The sequence below is a fragment of the Barbatula barbatula genome (genome assembly GCF_947034865.1).
Source record: "Barbatula barbatula genome assembly, chromosome: 15".
NCBI lineage: Eukaryota > Metazoa > Chordata > Actinopteri > Cypriniformes > Nemacheilidae > Barbatula > Barbatula barbatula.
Window position 1 is genome coordinate 21,643,869 of NC_136778.1, and position 15,459 is coordinate 21,659,327.

Genomic DNA, 15,459 nt, shown 5'->3' on the forward strand with positions numbered 1-15,459 from the left:
TGTGATGGGTCATCAGTTAACGGTCCTGACCACGCACTCTGTCATGTCGTTTGTCATTTAAATTTTCACCGTTGAGGCAGAGAAAACTGTCCAAATGTCTAACGGTGCCAAACATTTGTTCACCAAAGGGGAACCACATGACTGTGCACCAATCACTGACCTGGCATCTCGTGTTCGCCAGGACTTAACTGCAACCCCTATCCCTGAAGCCTCGGACGTGATTACACTATTCACGGACGGGTGCTGTTTCAGAGCTCATGACGGCTCTTTGGTCTCGGCTTACTCTGTTGTGCAGCAAACAGACTTAGGTTACACCACTAGGGAAGCAGAAAAAATAGAAGGCAAACAGTCAGCACAGAGAGCAGAACTAATTGCAGTCACACAAGCACTAAAACTTGCAGGCTCAGCTTATGTCGTGGGTGCTGTCCATGTCGAACTCGCAGTTTGGCAAAGAAGTGGGTTCGTCACTATGTCTGGTAGGCCTATAGCACATGACGCAGAAGCACGTGCACTGTTGGACGCATTGAAAATCCCGGCAGCTGTTGCTGTCATAAAATGTCAGGGCCATTGTAAAACAGACAGTGCGGTAGCACGGGGAAATGAGGCTGCTGACTTGGCTGCCAAAACAGCTGCAGGCTATCAGGTGACCATGATGGTACAGACTGACTGTTCATATGTGAAATTGTTACCATCTTTCAGCAGAGAAACACTTGTGGCCGAACATGGCAAATACACACCAGAAGAACTGTCAACGTGGACAGAGTATGGGGCCCTGTGTGCACCAGATGGTCTGTGGCAGGCCCCAGATGGCAGACCAGCATTGCCCATGAGCCTGTCACGCTCTATCATGATCCAAGCACACACTGTGTCGCACGTGAGTTCAAAACAGATGATGAAAACATTGCAATATTGGTGGCATCCTTTTTTGACAGCTATGGTGTCCAACTTTGTACTTTCATGCGACATTTGTCAAAAACGTAACATCAAACCAACCTTAAAACAGTTGAAGGGCACATTTTTGCCGTTGCGAGGCCCAGGAGAGGAAATCGTGATTGACTTTACAGACATGGTAGAGAGGGTGCAAGGGAAACGGTATTTGTTGGTGATAGTTGACCAATTCACAGGTTGGCCTGAGGCTTTTCCTTGTGGAAAAGAAGACAGTACTGCAGTCATAAAATGTCTCATAAATCATTACATCCCACATTACGGTTTTCCCAGGCATATCCGTTCAGATAACGGATCGCATTTCAAAAATGAGCATTTCAAAATCGTGGAGAAATCGATGGGCCTAACGCATGCGTTTGGGGCCGTCTATCATCCTGAATCGCAAGGTAAGGTCGAACGGATGAACCTAACGCTGAAACTTAAATTGGCTAAAATCTGTGCACAGACCAAATTATCATGGCTATCAGCTCTTCCGTTGGCTCCAATGTCTGTACGTTCCTCTGTTAACAGAATCACTGGCTTTACACCTTTTGAATTGCTTACAGGTAGATCTTTTCCAGGACCGTCGACGCCGCTGCAGCCGGATACCTGTGTACATTGTGTATATTTTGACAAACTGACTGCTATGATTCAACATTTTTCTCAGCAGACTCCCTCTGACATTGCTGAAGAACCTGTCGAGCCCCGTTCACAGTGGGTTCGCCTGAAGAAGTTTCGAAGGAAGTGGAATGAGCCACGCTGGACGGAGCCTCTGAAAGTGACGGCAAGGACGTCACATTGTGTCCGACTATCTGGCAAGGGCGACACCTGGTATCACTTGTCTTCTTGTGTTAACTGTGATCCACCAAACAGGTCACTGTCAGAGACTGCTGTGGACCTGAGGGCTCAGGTCCAAGAGAGGGAGGGTATCTCTGGAGCAGCAGAAAGTGGAGCAGAAAGTGGGACACAAGCATCAACAACAGTGGCATTAAAAATCTAGTGCAAAAAAACGATGTGGTTTGGACAAATTAGATTTTCAAAAAGTATATATATATTGAGACAGGTGTTCACAGGAGTACAGATAAGTGATAACCATACACTCATTATAATCAAGGGTTATCAACATTTTCGTATTTATTTTTATCATAATCTCTATATCTTAATTTTCTTTCTAATTCTTTATTTTTCATATTCATTATTGCTATTGTGATTTGCATACTGCCATATTCATTAATGTATAACCATTTATTCCTTATGTGGTGAGGAAGGCGGGACGAGAGCCGTGACGCGGGGCCGGTGGCGTGAGTGATAAGTGCAATCAGCTGTGCGCGCACCGGTCCCGCATCTTATCACGGAGGAGATTGGGAGCTTAAATGGATGTTCGGCAGGACTGTTGACGAGAGAGGACCGGGCCCGAAACTGTGTTTAGTTTGTGTATGTTTTATGGCCGGCAGTCTACCGCGAGGTGGCTGCCGGTTTGTTCAGTGTTTATTGTTTATTTAATTAAAGTTTTATTTGAATGTTCGCCGGTTCCCGCCTCCTTCCTTCCCTTCTAACGAACTTTATTACACCTTACAATTAGGTAAATTTTGTGTGATTTTAACTATATATTTTTCCTTAATCGCATATTCCCATTAAGTATACTGTGTGTTTAACCATTTACATTTTCAAGATTGTGTTTATTGTTCCTTTAAAGTCCAAGAGAGGGTAACGAGATGAAGCTGTGGGAAAACTGTAAACAGTTGGGGATCCTATTAATAATCTCAGGAGTTGTAGTAGGAATAATTTTTAGCCTAACTGAGGGTCAGGAAAGCAACAACACCATATCGAAACCGAGACACAAAAGAGCCATAGCCGATACAAGGTTACCATGTGAACAACTCGTAATTAACTATGTTCGGGGTAAGACCACATCATTTACTTTCGACCTATGTGCTGTCATAAATTGTGGGGGAAAAAATTGCTCATGGAGGGGGTACGAGGTATATGTAGGTATGGACGGGAATATGGACAGTGTTTGTAAGGCGTACCAGTCTAGGCAAACCCATAGGGGTGAATGGTGTCCGTCATGGAATAAGGTAATAGCATATACCGGTGGTTGGACCCCGAAAGAACCCAGCCTTTGGACCCGTACCTCGGCAAAATTTGATTTTAAAATGCAAAGAGATTACAGTGCAAGCCAAAATCCACTCACCCTTTCAATATCCACCAGAACGGGATCAGCCAATTATACAGGGGAGATTTTCCTTATAATGGGGGTGCACATGCAAGGAACAGATAGAAAAGCAGTAATAAAATTTGTTGTGGACAGTTCACCTGAGGAGGAAAGAAATGGGACAGTAGCTGAGCCATTATCGGTAGAACAAAAGAATGGGGTAGTAGAAATAGATTACACCATGTTAAAACCAGAAGATATGATAGAAAGAGCCACAGGATATGGGGAAAATAATTTGTGGCTGGAATGGATAATTACCACAGCCAGAGAACAGAGCTTAGATGATTGTGTAGGATGTGCTAATGCAAGACCCATTTATATATTGAACCAGCCCCGTTGTACCAAAACGATACGTGGGGTTATGAGTGTATGTTGGCATTGACACGGATGGCCAGTCCAGCAAATTGTACCACACTAGCAGCAATATTTCCACCAATAACCAATCTTTCACGGGCAGGTCCATTTACACCAAAGAAAGCAAATTATACTTGCTATGATATTTAACGTCAATCACCAACTAGCAACCTGGGGGAGATAAACAAGGAGTGGTGTGATCAGATAATAGTAGATAATGGAACTAAAATAGGTACGTGGGCTAGGGCAGGTTTGTATTATTATTGTGGAGATCGAAGATTGTTTACTAGGATACCTGAGAAGGCAAAGGGAGTGTGTGCTTTGGTAAGACTGGGAGCCCCAATAACGCTGATAGGAGATAGAGCAGTCAGAACGGAAACCGTGAATTCAGCAACATTGACTAGAAGACGTAGGAGACACATTGTTAAAAGGAGAGCAATAGGTTCAAGTGTAGATTTATCATTAAATAGTCCTACGTATATCGATGCTATAGGAATTCCCAGAGGTGTACCAGATGAATATAAGCTAGCGAACCAAGTGGCAGCAGGTTTTGAGAATATACCAATAATAGCTGCTCTTTTTCCAGTCACCCCGAACAAGACTGTAGATAGGATTAATTATGTGCATTATAATGTGATGAGACTAGCAAATATGACAAGAGATGCCGTAGATGGTTTAGCGGAGCAACTAGCACCAACCTCATTGATGGCCATCCAGAACCGTATGGCTCTGGACATGTTATTGGCAGAAAAGGGAGGAGTATGTGTTATGTTTGGTGATCTTTGTTGTACTTACATTCCTAATAATACTGCCCCAGACTGATCAGTAACTAGGGCATACGAAGGATTGAAAACTTTGTCAATCGAAATGAAGGAACATTCAGGAGTAAATAATCCTATTGGAGATTGGCTAGACAAGGCACTAGGCAAATGGAAATCAGTAATAATGTCGATTGTGGTATCAATAGCTGTATTTGTAGGTATTCTGGTCTCATGTGGATGCTGTTGTATTCCCTGTATCAGATCACTATGTAACCGATTAATATTAGCGGCAATAGAATAAACAGACCTAACCCCTCCCAAATATACCATACCTCTATTGTCTGGCGACCACTTCCTAGATGAGGACGATAACGATGATTGTGATGATGTGTGACTGCTTTCAGTGGTCAAGAGAGGGACTGAAGGATTTTTATTGTGATTTTTATTGTGGTTTAAACGTGCTTTTACATTTAATATGCTTTATGATTTCATTATTGATCACTAACTGTGCATAATATGTTGAAAATATATCCACAGTGTATGTTGAGTTAAGTGCTGATTTTGAGTGAACTTTCTGTACCAGAATAATATGTGTGTGTGTGTGTAAAGATCAGATTACGCAGAGCTCGTCGGAATTTGGTGAGGTGTGGGGTTTCGTGTGATGCTCCACAGATGGTCGGGAAAAGCAGTGTGAGCTAGTTGGCTGAGCAGAACTAACGTGATTGGACGTGTTCCCAGGCTTCCACGTCCAAGAAAGGACAACAGCTTCCCCGGCTAAGAAAATATACTATAAATATTATAAATATGCTGTAAAATTGTTTTTCTGTGTGGGTCCTTTGTAAGACATTGGGTCTTTTGAAAGATTGAGTCGAAGGTACCAACCCAGCAGTTGTATTTTTTCTGTTCAATAAACTTCAAGATTTTACTTTGACTGGCCTCTCTCCAATTCTGAACACTCAGAACATTGAAGAAATTTTCATCAGACCTCACCGCTCCAGACAACGCAGATGTCTTACCGCTGGTCACTTTCCGGCGCTACCTACGGTCCCTCCCTCCTGCTTTTCCTCTGCTGTCTTGTCTGCACTCCCCCCCTCTGAGGAGCTCTCTCTTTTGAATACCAACAGTGCCACAGACACTCTGTGTTCCACGCTTACATCCTGCTTGGACAACCTATGCCCTCTTACATCTGGACCAGCCCGTGCATCCCTGTCTGCCCCCTGGTTATCGGATGTACCACGTGAGCATCGCGCCAGCCTCCGGTCAGCTGAGAGAAAATGGCACAAGTCAAAAGACCAAACTGACCTCTCTCTCTACCAGTCTCCTCTCTCTACTTTCTCCGTTGACGTCACCTCTGCTAAAACTGATTTTAACCACTCGAAGATCAGCAACTCTCCTGACTCTCGCACACTCTTAAAAACCTTCTCTGCTCTCCTCTGTCCGCCTGCTCCCACACCTTCATCGGAGTTAACGGCTGATGATTTTGCATCGTGCTTCGTAAAGAAAACTACCGCCATCAACAGCCAATTTTCGACACCACCATCACCCGCATTTTCTCCTCTGTCTGAAGATGATGTTTCCAAGGTCATTGGTTCCAACCACCCTACCACCTGCCCACTGGATCCCATCCCCACCCATCTCCTCCACGCCATCTCTCCAGCAGTTGTGCCTGGTCTGACCCACATCATCAACTCTTTGCTCACCACTGGGACATTTCCCACTGCGTTCAAAGAGGCCTGCATCACACCGCTACTGAAGAAACCCACTCTCAACCTTACACTGCCAGAACACTACAGGCCGGTGTAGTGTGTGAAAACGCATATCTTGCGTCAAAATGTAGATGACTGATTTTAACTTCTAATTATTTTCTGTCTTCTTACAAAAAAATTGTTTTACTTACCTAACTATTCTTAGCTTTGTATACTGTGCTAGTCTTTAATGGACAGGATTTAATGCACTTATGCATTTTGTTGTCTATATTGTTATAATTGCTTCCAATGTTTCCTCGTCTGTAAGTCGCTTTGGATAAAAGCGTCTGCTAAATGACTAAATGTAAATTTAATGAAATGTGTAATGTCATGTGTAATGTGTAGTGTGTGGCCTTGAAATTTTAGAATGTCTACGTAATCATGTGTTGTGGAATTTTCTTATTCCTTAATCAAGGTGAGTCAATTTTGACAAACGCAATATACAGAGACATCAGGTACTTTGCAAAGTATTTTATTGTCGTTTAATCTGCATCATAAGCAATGAGCACTCTTTCCTCCTACACCCAGAGTATATATATGATTACGTGAAACCCCTTCCCTTTGCCCCCTAGCCAGAATCCCGAGAAGTGATGCCCGTTATTCCAAACAGAACATATTGGCCTCTGCTCGAGGGCAAAGGCAGAGTGGTATGACGCGTATAGAGAAAAACATGATAACATAGAGAAAAAAACATAGATAAAAACTTCATAAACATATAGATAGACACATCAAGAAGCTAGACTAGAAAATTTCCATTACATTCCCCCCTTTTATCATATATGATAACCAAAATCTTTATACTTTGACCATGTAAGATGAGCAACGCCCTTTCTCTTACAGGTTTCATTCTTCTATCTAAACAGTTCTTAAAATCCCACTAGAATCGGTAACACCACCTGCTTCAGCGTTCGTCACTTTCCATATTTCCACTCTTATTAAACTTGGAATATAGTGTTGCACAGAACCAAAATTCTATAATCTCTAATTTCTCGGGGTTCGATGCGTCCGTGACTCGAACAGTTGATTCCCTTCCTGTCGCTTCAGTCAGCACGACCATTGCGAAGAGCCATTGTGGATGCCATTTTGATGGCCTACGGTTGGAGTTGCCACTCCTTGGACACCTTTTTGCAGTGGGAGGCATGTCTTTCCTACGACTTCCTGGAAGCTGTGTAATGATTTGGCAGCTCCATTTGCTACTGCTCTTTTGACCTGCACAAACATTTTGAGAGCAAAAACACAAAAACACATTGCCTTGTAACATCCCCCCTTTTGACGCGTGGTCTAGGCCATGCGTCAAAATCGCAAAACCAGGGAAAAAATGTTTTGGCAAACAGGTGAAGCGCATTGTCTGTATATTTACATGAGCACTCCTTGCAGAGTGCATGCTTATCCGGTTCTGCAAAATGTTTGCATCTCTGCAAGAGAAAGAGTTTTGTTAGTGATTTCTGGAGAAAATCTGTCTGTCTCTGATGTTGCTTGCTTTGCTGCAAGGTCAGCTCGTCGGCTTCCTGCAAAAAATTGTTTCAGATACAAAAGTGTGTGTGGCATAGTCACACACAACAATGGCTGATGGGAGAAGAATGGCAGATAGCATATCAGCAACCTATGTGTGATTAAGAATGTTTTTACCATCAGCTTTTACAAAGTTTCTGTGTTTACACAGTGTGCCAAAATCATGAGTTACACCAAATGCATATCTACTATCTGTGTGAATGTCTACATTTTTATTCTTTGCTAATCCGCACGCGCGTGTGAGTGCAATGAGCTCTGCTGTCTGAGCAGAGAAATGGTCCCTAAAAATTATATCAATTGCTTCTTTGCTTTTGGACTTGCGATGTCTGTAATTGCAGACACGCTTTGCGGACAGCTGCCTGCTGTCAGTAATTTCGTGACCCAAAAAATTAACAACTTGTTTTGCCAGCTGGACTTTGGAGACATTTACTTTGTGTTCTTTTCTCTTATCTTTTAAACTGGAAACAAAGGCCTGCGCACCGGTAAATTTGGGCATGGCACAACTATGCCTTTATTTTTTAATCTTTTTAAACTCATTAAATATTGGCCTTATGCCATTGAGGGCTTCTGGTTTGAGGCTTCTGTTTTGAGGGGGAATTGCTGTTTGCGTGGATGAAAATTACCCTTGGGCGTTATCACAACAGGCTCACAGTTCCTAATCAACCCAACAAAATATTTTCCTGTTACCCAAAGTCGTACGGGCACCTTTACCAAAATCTCTGGTATGTCAAAACTCATCATTAATCTTTTTTGTGTGTGAAAACACTTCAAGTCCCCTTGTTGCTGACAGACAGGCATGATTTTCACGATGGGCGTGCAACAAATTTGAATATTGCACGTCGTCCCTTTTAACCCATTCTATGGCGTGCGCATATTTGTCAGCAAAACACCCACAGCTCCCCACACCATTGCAATCAACGTCATGAGGCTCTGTGAGGCAATACATTCTACATCATACTTACGTAATTCAATACTACATCGTACAGCTGTACGAGCGCTGCACTCGGGTCGTGTTGGTATCATGCTCAATCTGTCATCATACACATTATGACTCTGCCCAGCAAATGAATCGGGCAGCAGTCAGACATGAGAAACCTGTGTTGAAATTTGACACTCCCCAACTCACATTGCACCCTTTTGACATAAATTATTTTAAATTAGAGCCACTAGCATTTAGGGAAAACACAGCTAGTTTAGACTCTGGCAAATTTAAACACTTCTTGTGAATCACAGTAGGCTATTCGTTGCCCCTGAATCTATCAAAAATTCAAGCGGTTTGTTGCACACAAGCATTGTGCATTTTATCAAAGTTCAGAAAGCAGTTTCATTCATCATGGAATGTGAGCTAAGCAGATCTTCATTGCATACAGTAGGAAAAAGCATTTCTTCATTGCATATGCTAAGGGAAATCATACTCACCACCCTCGGAATGATGCCTCACCTCCTCACTTCCATCTACCTTTTCTCTTGACCTCCGCGATCTCAGAGGCTCAGGACAATTATTTCGCCAGTGCCCCGTTTTTCCACAATTGAAACACTTCTCTGGATCATAGGTGCTAGAGGGTTTAAAACCTCCTCTCCCTCGCCATCTTCCTATTCTTCCGTGTTCTCCTCCGATATTCATTAGAGCCATGTGGAGTTCTTTATCTTGTGTGTTTTTCTTCTGAAGCTCTTTCTTGTCTGTTTGTCTTTCGGCGTGTACAGCATGACGGACGATCTCGCTCATTCTCGCACGATCTGGCTCGATGCATGATTTTTCCACTTCTCGTCTCAGCTCTTCTCCGAGGTTCCGCAGAAAAGTGGATCTGAGATGTCCTTCGAACGGACCAATGTCTGGTCCGTCTGAATCAGGTTGAAGTCCAGAATGTTCTTTAAATACTTCCTCCACAGGCCATTTACCCTGTAATTTTCTTAGGTCAGATGGTTTCAGTTTGACTTTCAACAGTCTCTTTAATTCTCTCGTTGAGGGTGAGAATTCTTTGCAAAATGTCAAAAGTTCTTTATACGTCGGTGCTGGTTGCGCTCTTTCCTGCTTTTGACACACCACGGGCTGTGGCATGTGTGGCACTGGTGCTGGTGGGGGCACTGGAGCTGCCTCGATCGGGTTCAGATGTCGGTGAGGAGGGACACAATCATCCTCCGGTTGGTTTTTGTAACAAGTCATAGATGGGGGTAAAGGAGACAGAGGGGTTAAATCAATATACTCAGGCAAAACAGGGTACAATGGAGCATGCGGCGGTGGGGGTGTATGACACGGCGGTGGCAGTTCTTCCAAAGCCTTTTCTTTAAAAACATGGTCACGTCTATTAGCTTCCCTCTCCCATAACTCTAAACATTTACACGCTTCATCATATTTTTCCCTTTCTTTTTTGGACATTTTAAATATGTCTTTTTTCCCCATGTGTTCTCTTATTTTCTCTAATTTTGTGGTACTAAATGTACCGTTTTCTGGAAAGTTAGCTTTTTCTTTTAAATAGGGTACACCTTGTAAACTTCCCGTTCCCCACCTTTTCCTCATTTCTCTGTATGTTGGTTTATCCATATTCATATGGGACCTTCCTTGTCCCATTTTTAATTTAGAGTAGTCACTTCTCTTTTCAGACTCTTTAAAATCTATCTCGATTTAGAGTAGTCACTTCTCTTTTCAGACTCTTTAAAATCTATCTTGATTTAGAGTAGTCACTTCTCTTTTCAGACTCTTTAAAATCTATCTCGATTTAGAGTAGTCACTTCTCTTTAACCAGACTGTTTAGCGCTAAGTAGTCTCCCCTTTCCTTCAGACTGTTCAGAATATTTTCAACTCACCGTTTTTCACTTTTGTGCCTTGCAATGAGTTCTTTTGGGATCACGTCAGCTTGGAGTCCGGAGTAGAGTTCTCTCGTCCCTGTATGGGGTTAGAGCTGGATTTGCTATGTCCAGGATGATCAGTCAACTCTAGTCCGTTCTCCGTCAGCCTTGTGATCCCATACCTCGTCGCAAAATTGTTTTGGAATTTTCTTATTCCTTAATCAAGGTGAGTCAATTTTGACAAACGCAATATACAGAGACATCAGGTACTTTGCAAAGTATTTTATTGTCGTTTAATCTGCATCATAAGCAATGAGCATGGTGCAGAGCAAAGGCGCTCTTTCCTCCTACACCCAGAGTATATATATGATTACGTGAAACCCCCTCCCTTTGCCCCCTAGCCAGAATCCCGAGAAGTGATGCCCGTTATTCCAAACAGAACATATTGGCCTCTGCTCGAGGGCAAAGGCAGAGTGGTATGACGCGTATAGAGAAAAACATGATAACATAGAGAAGAAAACATAGATAAAAACTTCATAAACATCTAGATAGACACATCAAGAAGCTAGACTAGAAAATTTCCATTACACATGAATAAATGCTTCTTGAGAAACACAGTGTTGCTTCTTTGCATGCATCAAACGAATTGTTTCTGGCTATATGCATCCATGCATCAGTTTGAGAGGGGTGGAAATGGGACACTTGGGTGAAACAAAACTGCCCCAAAAGTACCCTCACCCACTTTAAAATTAATTTTTTTCTAACTCAATTTTGTACATTTCTCAGATCAGATTTGAAATTCTCAAAACTTCTTGTTCAATCCTTACATCATTGTGTCACTTGTGCACATCAAACAAGCATTTTCTCATTTCTTTGAACAAGTTGCAAATGCTTTGGTACATCCATGCAAATGATTATGACACAATTCTGTGCAGATTCCTACATTATCAATTGCTTATGTCATGTTGATCAAAATGCATTATAATGGGTCTCTGTTGAATAGTATAATCCCCCACAACATTTAAGCACTAGTTTTACAATATAAAGTAAGTATACCTTAAGTAAACAGTGGCATTTTATTTTACTCAATTTAGTGTTTTGCATTACTATATTCTTTCCACATAGGACTGCAAGACAACTTCACTGGGTTGCAGACGGCCCCTTTTCACACCTAAACAGTCTTTTGACACTCTCTACAGGGATCTCATCCCTGAACAACAGAGGGGTCAGATTGGAGATGACCTGCCAAAGTACATGTTAGTTTGGGACAATGGCAGTTTCCATCGCTCCAACATCATCAGACAATGGTTTGCGGCCCACAACAGGATGCTGGTGGAGTTCCTCTCACCCTACTCTCCATTCCTTAACCCCATTGAGGAATTTTTCTCAGCATGAAGACTAAAAGTATATGATCACCAGCCGCATACACAGATGACCTTTCTGGCTGCCATGGATGTAGCGTGTGATGAATTCAGAGCGGATGCCTGCAGTGGCTGGATTAGACACTCTGAAAGATGATTTTCACGCTGTATTGCAAGAGAAGATGTTCGTTGTGCCACAGACACTCTGTGTTCCACGCTTACATCCTGCTTGGACAACCTATGCCCTCTTACATCTGGACCAGCCCGTGCATCCCTGTCTGCCCCCTGGTTATCGGATATACCACGTGAGCATCGCACCAGCCTCTGGTCAGCTGAGAGAAAATGGCACAAGTCAAAAGACCATACTGACCTCTCTCTCTACCAGTCTCCTCTCTCTACTTTCTCCGTTGACGTCACCTCTGCAAAAACTGATTATAACCACTCGAAGATCAGCAACTCTCCTGACTCTCGCACACTCTTAAAAACCTTCTCTGCTCTCCTCTGTCCGCCAGCTCCCACACCTTCATCGGAGTTAACGACTGATGATTTTGCATCGTTCTTCGTGAAGAAAACTACCGCCATCAACAGCCAATTTCTACACCACCATCACCCGCCTTTTCTCCTGTCTGAAGATGATGTTTCCAAGGTCATTGGTTCCAACCACCCTACCACCTGCCCACTGGATCCCATCCCCACCCATCTCCTCCACGCCATCTCTCTAGCAGTTGTGCCTGGTCTGACCCACATCATTAACTCTTTGCTCACCACTGGGACATTTCCCACTGCTTTCAAAGAGGCCTGCATCACACCGCTACTGAAGAAACCCACTCTCAACCTTACACTGCCAGAACACTACAGGCCGGTGTAGTGTGTGAAAACGCATATCTTCCGTCAAAATGTAGATGACTGATTTTAACCTGTAATTCTTTTCTGTCTTCTTAAAAAAAATGTTTACTTACCTCACCATTCTTAGCTTTGTATACTGTGCTAGGCTTTAATGGACTGGATTTAATGCACTTATGCATTTTGTTGCCTATATTGTTATAATTGCTTCCAATGTTTCCTCGTCTGTAAGTCGCTTTGGATAAAAGCGTCTGCTAAATGACTAAATGTAAATTTAGTGAAATGTGTAATGTCATGTGTAATGTGTAGTGTGTGGCATTGAAATTTTAGAATGTCTATGTAATCATGAATAAATGCTTCTTGAGAAACACAGTGTTGCTTCTTTGCATGCATCAAACGAATTGTTTCTGGCTATATGCATCCATGCATTAGTTTGAGAGGGGTGGAAATGGGACACTTGGGTGAAACAAAACTGCCCCAAAAGTACCCCCACCCACTTTAAATACAGTTCCCTTTCTGTCGGTCTCTCGACGTTGTATCGACAGAATGGGGTTTGACTTGAGAACCTACCTTATCTGACTGACTTGAACAGGCCAATGAAAATTGGCGAAGGAAATTTGCATGCCGGACTCCGCCCCCGGATATCCGGTTATAAAAGGGAGCCGGCGTGCCGCATTCATTCACCTTTTGTTCTTCGGAGCCTTCGCATCCTGATGCTGACGACTTCGCAGATATTCTCTACGTGTTGCTGGTCTTACGACGTGGTGCAGCGGACTGTCCCTTTTCCTGTGACTTCCCCTGGGCGTCTCGGCAACTTCCAAAGCGTCTCTCTAAAGAGCGAGCCCTTTTCAGGCCTTAGTGTTTTTCAGCGCGGCATGTCCCGCTGTGCTCGTGGGTGCGGCGCACTCATCGAGGAAGGAGACGGACACGATGTCTGCCTCAGGTGTCTGGGACCCCAGCACGCTGAGGCAGCACTGCGGGCAGATGGTGATTCAGACGTTGCGGTCACGGGTAGCTGTGTTCTTGCGAGAATCAGCCGCCACCTCGAGTGCTTCCCGTTCTGCGGCAGCAGCGGCATCAGCCCTGCCGTCCGCTTCGGCGAGCACCGAGGGTGATCGGGGAATTACCGTGAGCCTCAATCCATCAGCCACCGGCTCGCGGACCGTTCACGCCCCGCCTCGCTCGTCTGACCGTCCCGGAAAAGGCGGTACGCCGCCTTGTTTCTCCGTCACGTACTCGGACACGGGGCGTGACGACGATGAGATGTCGCTCGCAGCATCGGAGGGCGACCTCTTGGCATCCGACCTCGACGATTCCATGGAGCTTCCTCCACCGGGGGGTCGAGCTCAGGATGAAGCGGACATCGAGATGTCAGCCATGCTTTCCTGGGCCGCCGCGAGTATTGGGCTGCAGTGCACCGCACCGCCTCTTCCCCAACGCTCGCGGTTGGATACGTGGTATCTTGGGGCCGGCCGTGACTCTAAGCCACGGTCGGCACCGGTACCATTCTTCCCGGAAGTGCATGAGGAGCTCAGTCGGACCTGGAACGCCCCCTTTTCGGCGCGTGCACGTCAGACTAGCTCGGTCGCCCTGACTTCCCTCGATGACGGGGCAGCTAAGGGCTATGTCAACATCCCACAGGTGGAACGTGCAGTCGCGGTGCACCTGTGCCCGCAGACAGCTGCCACCTGGAGGGATCGACCAAGGCTCCCTTGCAAGGCTTGTAAGTTTTCGGCATCGCTGGTGTCGAAGGCTTACAACGCTGCGGGTCAAGCTGCCTCGGCTCTTCACGCCATGGCCATCCTGCAGGTCCATCAGGCCAAGGCGTTGAAGGAGTTGCACGAGGGAAAGTCCGACCCGGGGCTAATGCAGGAGCTCCGCACTGCCACTGACCTTGCTCTTCGGGCGACGAAGGTGACGGCGCGAGCCCTGGGTCGTACGATGTCCACACTGGTGGTCCAGGAGAGACATCTTTGGTTAAACCTTGCGCAGATGCTGGACGCTGAGAAGGTTCGCTTTCTCGACGCTCCCATCGCGCAGGGTGGGCTGTTTGGTGATACGGTCGAGGACTTCTCCCAGCAGTTCTCGACTGTAAAGAAGCAGACGGAGGCGATTAAACATATCCTGCCCCGCCGCGACCCGGCCGCCTATCGTCCGTCGAGGTCCCGCGCGGCGTCTGCTTCCCAGCAGCCCCGCCCCTCTCCGACTCAGACTCCGGCCCCAGCGCCCCCTGCACAGGCGGCCTCCCAGAGAAGGACGTCGAAGAGGAGAGCACCATCCCGTCACCAGCCTCCGCGGAAGCAGAAGCTTTCCTGACGGGGTGAACCCAGGGAGATCGAGTTCACCGGGCCCGACCCAAGCAACTACATCGCTAGAGGGTCGGACTGGGACGGTGCCTGCCCCGTCCCAGCAACACCAGCCGGGCCCTTTTCAGGGCCTGGTGCCCACTTTCTCACAAAAAGAGCTTTCTCTCTCCCTGGGTCTTTTTCACAGCCGCTCTCACCTTCCGCAGGACGGTGCTCGGCAACCCCACGTTGTGTTTCGGCGAGACACACGGTTGGGTGTAACTCTCAGTGGCCACCAGCACCCTCAGTCAGACGGTGCGGTGTGCCGCGATATCGCCCGACAGGCACCTCGGCAGAGCCGCTCTCCTCCCCGGGGTCCCCCCCCCACGACGAGGGAGCCGTACTGCCAGCCATCTAACCACCCCCCACGGGGGCAATGAATCAGATCGAACCTCTGGTCCCCCTGTCTCGGTACCTGGGAGCCTGGTTGGCTCTTCCCAGACCAGCACGGTGGCTAGAGCGAACGATCCGTCTCGGCTATGCGATTCAGTTCGCCAAACGCCCACCCAAGTTTCGGGGCATTCTCTTCACCTCAGTGGGAGGGGTAGATGCTCCCGTGCTTCGGGCCGAGGTCGCTACCCTTCTGGCGAAGGGGGCGATCGAGCTCGTCTC